Genomic DNA, 6,000 nt, shown 5'->3' with positions numbered 1-6,000 from the left:
GTCACATGGCTATCCAGAAGGTTATTAATCCTACATTGAAAATGTCTCCTTTTCCTTAGTAACTCCTTTTTGGATATAAGAGGTAAAGAGGGTTTGTAGATGTTTTTGAGAGAGACAGAAATAAGGACATTATAGTCACTTAAAGATAATCAAAAGATATTTCCATTTGAGATTCGCTTTCCTTTTAAAATTTTGGTTCTAATATTTAGTTTGGGATGTTCCATCTAAGCAGAGCTCATGCTGATGCCCCCCATTTGTCTAATTACAGATAAGGGTAGCTGTGAGATTCTGGAAGGAAGAAACACGAAAAGAACCAGTAGGGGGGGTATACCAATTATTTATCTTATAAATATTTATTCATGTGTTCCATAAATAATTTGCAAGTGCTTAAAATACAACGTTGACAGAATGAAGATTCCAGCCTTCATGCAGCTTACACTCTAGCAGGAAAATGGACAATAAACATATAATAAGTTAATAATATTATGTGTTAGAAGGTGATAATCATCATGGAAAAAGAAAAAGGAAAGCAGAGTGATAGAGAGTGAGATAGCTGGGGTAAGATGTGCAGTACGTTGTGAGACTCTAAAGGTGACACTTGACCAAGACTCATAGGTAGGTAGTTGGTCAGGAGTGAGCACAGTGGCTGCCTATAGATGTCTCCAGATAGAAGAAAGAGCGGGACGCAGGCAGCCACAAGGAGGCACATGTGTTTGCATCAGGTCAGTGGAGCAGCTCAGGCAGGTAATGGCGATTGGATCAGTAGAGCTCTGTGGGTCACTGTAAGGACTATGGCTTGAGGTCAAATGGAGTCACTGCAGAGTCTGAGAAGAATGGCAATATGGGATTTACATTTCAATTGGATCATTTTGGCTCCTTTACTGAGCTTGGACTTGGGGGCAGTGGAGAGAATGGGGCAGCAGAAACGTAAAGCAAAGAAAGTATATTCTTCGTATTATATATTGTATTATTATAAATTTAATTATTATACATTTGTTTCATTAATCTAACTTATTAAATCATTATAAATTTACATTATTGTAAACTATTACATTGTTGTTATTTATATAGTGGTTTTTTTTTAAGATTTTATTTATTTATTTGACAGAGATCACAAGGAGGCAGAGAGGCAGGCAGAGAGAGGGGGGGAAGCAGGTTCCCCACTGAGCAGAGAACCCGATGCGGGGCTCGATCCCAGGACCCTGAGATCATGACCCTGAGCTGAAGGCAAAGGCTTTAACCCCACTGAGCCACCCAGGTGCCCCTATATAGTGTTTTTATATCATTTTATCTTTTTCTGTTTAATCCCGGTAGCTCAGTCCAAGTGGTAGCAGTTGAGATAATACGTGGTTGGATTCTGAGCGTGTTTTGAAGGTGGAGAAAGTGGGATATCCTAATGGATTGTGCATGAGATGTGAGTGACTTTAACTAGAAGAGCTCTCAAGCAGAAGAAGTAAGGGAGAAAGAGGAAACAAATCGGGTTGCAAGACACCCAGGGACAGATCTAGGAAAGAATATTGATTAGTTCTTGCTCTTTACCCCAGCTGGCGATAATAAAACCTATGATCCTTTAACATGTTAAAGAATATACTGTAGGGGCGCCTGGGTGGCTCAATGGGTTAAGCCTCTGCCTTCGGCTCAGGTCATGATCTCAGGGTCCTGGGATCGAGCCCTGCATTGGGCTCTCTGCTCAGCGGGGAGCCTGCTTCCTCCTCTCTCTCTCTGCCTGCCTCTCTGCCTCCTTGTGATCTCTGTCAAATAAATAAATAAAATCTTTAAAAAAAAAAAAAAAGAATATACTCTAACAAGGAAATGGAACCCTTCATTCAGAGATGCCTCTGAAGCCAGACAAGCTGCCTTAAAATTGATATATCATACAGTGAATCCCCTTGGTTTTCCTTTCAAAATATAAAGAGGAGGAGGCAAAAAATACCAGTAATAAAATACAGTGGGAACCTTGAAGATTGATATCATCCAGAGCTACTGGCTGAAGGTATTTTGTGTAGTGATATTTTTTACAATAGCATCTATGTTTTATGGGTCAAAATAAAGAAGACCTGTTCTGTCTCACACCAAATTTAATGTCCTCTGTGTGCTGCAATGCCAAAACATCTCTCTTTGTGAACTGTCACTTCTCTGGCTGACGGCAGGTCCGCACTGGCAATAGTGAGTGCGAGGGGGATCTGCTGCAGGGCAAAGAGGTTAAACAGGAGGGAAAGGGGAAACGAAAATAAAGAATGAGGTGGGATAGTTGTAATAGTAAATCTGATAGAAGTATTTTTTACACTCTTTAATTATAATAAACATTTATATTTAAAGGTATTGGGTTTTTTCCTCTTTTTAGAAAAAAATACACAGATTTGCATATTGTTAATTTACCTTTCCTTCCTCTTTTTCTTTCTGTTCCGATAATCTGATCGCAGGTTGTTACACTTTGCCAACAGCTATCCCAGGGGAAAATATTAAAAAACAAAAACCAAAAACTGCAGCAATCAGCCCCCATCTCCTCCTTCACCACCAGCACCAACTCAATGATATTTATAATTCCTTTTAACAGTACTCAAATATCTGCTTATTGACTAAGAATCTAAAATACAGTAAAACAAAAACCAAACGAATGGCCCCAATATAAGAAAGTGGCATAAGAAATAGGTTTGGACAAAATGCTGAACCTATCAAAATGAAGAAAAGAAACATTTTTATGAGCAGAGCACTGGGGTGTGTATTTTTAAAGATCTAGTGTCTAGTCAAGAAAGGCAGTACGTGTTTTTTTTTTTTTCTTCTGAAAAACTTGATTATATTACTATGAAATCATTTGTCTGATGTCTTAATTGAAAATTGCCTTCTGGTGGCCACCTTCCACCCTGCTATTTCAACTGATTGTAGCGCTACTGGATTTGTTACATCATCTGGAAAGATGGATTTAATCGGTGTCAATCCAAGAATCTCTTCTCAATCCCATCCACCCAAACCTCTAATCATCTTTCATCATCTTAAGCCTCTGCATTTTTTTTAAAAGATTTTTATTTATTTATTTGACAGAGAGAGATCACAAGTAGGCAGAGAGGCAGTCAGAGAGAGAGGAGGAAGCAGACTCCCTGCTGAGCAGAGAACCCGATGCGGGGCTCAATCCCAGGACCCTGAGATCACGACCTGAGCCGAAGGCAGAGGCTTAACCCACTGAGCCACTCAGGCGCCCCAAGCCTCTGCATTTTAAAGACAGTTAGAAGGAGGGTCTCCACAGCTAATTCGACAAACACATCACCAGGCACAATTACCTACATAATACACTTTTATTTTTAGCCACTAAATGCATTTCAAAAGTGCCAGAAATAGAAATACTTCTGGTCTAGACAGGGTGTTTGCGGGATTTAACTCTCTCTGATAATGAATCCTGGAAACTGGGGGTGGGGGGGGGGTGGGGGAGTGTCAGTGTTTCTACATGTAATCTCTCTAGATTACAGAAAACTGGAACTGGTTTTGACAGACAGTAAATACAACTTCACATAGAGAGGACTTCTGGGGCAAGAGTAATGTTCTATTTCTTGGTCTGGATGATGGTTCCATAGGAATTTATGGCTATACTTTTATGCATTTACAGCAATCAGTACAGATATTTGTAAATTTTCATGGGAAAATTTTTAAACATTTTAAAAAGAAGATCCTGTATGTATGATATATATGACAATAAAAAAACTAATGAAATTTTCTTTAAAGATCTTTAGGAGTTCAAATACTTGGGTATACTACTTCTGAGATTCAGGGAGTTGGAGGTGATATTTCAAAGATGATTCTAGACCTCTGATTCTGTATTTATTACATATTAGTCCATCCATCACTGTTGGCTCTCTATGTTAAAGAATATTTAAAGGTGAAAAACCAGAAACCAGAAACTCTTCCATCTTAATCAAGATTTTGAATTAAGAATTAAGAACATTCACAACAAACAAAAAAAGTTATCCAGATTAGAACATGAAACAGAGGCTGCAACTTTGCCCTCTGCTCACTATTTTCTTCCTATTTTTATTTGCTGATCATGGACAGAAACTCATTATGAAACAACTCTTCCCTTTGAACTCACAATGAATTAAAACAAAAGCAAACATCCACCTTGAGAATATAATTACAATGATGCTACATTTCTCTTATAACCAATAAGAATTATCATTCAACTAAAACTGAACGAGTTTACCTAAGTTTCCTTGCTACACAGGGGGAAACCAAAAGTTATGAAATTATTAAGCCATGATCACCTTTCTTCTTCCCTTCTCTCCATTATATTCAGCTGAAATTTATGATTTTACTGTCTACTAACTGACATTTTAGAAGGAACAAAATAAAGGGATCTTTAAATGTAACTATCTTTACAAAAAAAATAAATAAATAAACTTAAGTATTTGTGATGTTTATATTCTCTCCCTTTGGGGGACAGTAATTCATGTCCAAAGAACTTAATAACCATTCTTTAAAACTGGTAGGCCTAAAGATGGTAAAAACATATGGAGACTTAAAAAGGCTGTACCAAAATACATTAATGTCATGACATTTAAAGTCAATGACCACTGATTTGTAAATTGATTATACTTACTCATTTATTTTTTTAACTATTGGAAAAGAGTTTTAAAACCTTAAGAATGAGCTTGATAAAATCAAGTTCTTTCTACCTTAGGAGTGGACAAACAAATAAAAACAAGTAACTAAATATTCAAAATGTAATCTTCTTTTTAAAACATTTAAAAATTTTCCCATAAAAATTTACAAGTATCTGTACTGATTCCTGTAAATGCATGATGACATCTCTCCCATAAAATATTTCTTTAGGATCATAGCATTTTTTACAGTGTTACGTTATAGTCCAAGGTGAGCCACATAATAAATTGCATCATAATGAATCATACAGCTCTTCAAATGACTTATCTAATTTCACTTTCCAGTGCATATATAAAACCACATATATAATTATGTCGCTTTTCTATATGCCTCTTAGGTATCTTCTGATTAATTCTAAATGTGGCTCAGAAACCTGCTCTCTTTAGCTATGAAGAATATAAATAGTGAAACAGAGGAAACTAGTTATTAATGTTCCTTTTACATTTATTTAATTGACAAGAATGCATTTAGTTTCTTAAATTAATCCCCTAATATATTACATTTTATGCTTTCATTTAATCAGCTACGTCTTAGAAGAGAAGTACATTTGAGGCTTGAAGTTATTCTAAGAGCAAGTACTCTAAGATTAAACAATTCATTAATTCGGTTAAAAAAATCACAACATAAGTTATTGAAACTTATTTTCTTCAGATACTGTGTTAGCCTCTGGAAAAACAAAGATAAACTGAAGTCAGGCTGACCTGGGGCATTCGGGAGTGGCATAATACAGGGAGGGAAGACAAACCTTACAAGACAGCATGAGAAGATCTATAATAATAGCAAATACAATGTGTGTGTTACTAAGAGGATGAAGCCAGGGGGTGACAGAAGGGGAAAGCCACCTAAAATCCGTAATGATTAGTGAATTAAGAAGTAAGAAAGTGAAAGCACATTAGGGAATGACAGCCCATCTGTATCTGGCAGATCTCTGAGTGGAGGAAGAGGTATAACATGGCATTGGCTTCAGCTCTGGGCACATGAAAGTTGTGAGGGCAGCCAGGCTACTAGGCATCAGGGACAGAGTCAAGGGGAAAAGGCACAAGAAGGAAGAAACAGCACCATCTTTCTTCATGAAGTGAGTGGCCTTCACTACCCCGCCACCGTCGTGCCCGTACTGCTCTCTCACCATTTGCCGTTCGGGCGTATTCATAGTGAATGGTTTCACCCGTTTCAGTCATTTCAGTTATTTTCAGTTATTTCACCTTTTTCACAAGGTGATAAGCTTCCAGAAAGCAAGGAGCTATATTTCCAGCCCCTAGAATAATGCCTGACAGGTAGTAGGCACTCGATAATATTGTCGAACACAGGAAGGAAATCAGTGAGAAAGAGAAGTAAAAGGAGAGATGAAGA

This window comes from Lutra lutra, chromosome 5, assembly GCF_902655055.1.
Source record: "Lutra lutra chromosome 5, mLutLut1.2, whole genome shotgun sequence".
NCBI classification, from domain to species: Eukaryota; Metazoa; Chordata; class Mammalia; order Carnivora; family Mustelidae; genus Lutra; species Lutra lutra.
The sequence above is the reverse complement of the archived record's forward strand: the minus strand, read 5'-3'. Positions refer to the sequence as shown.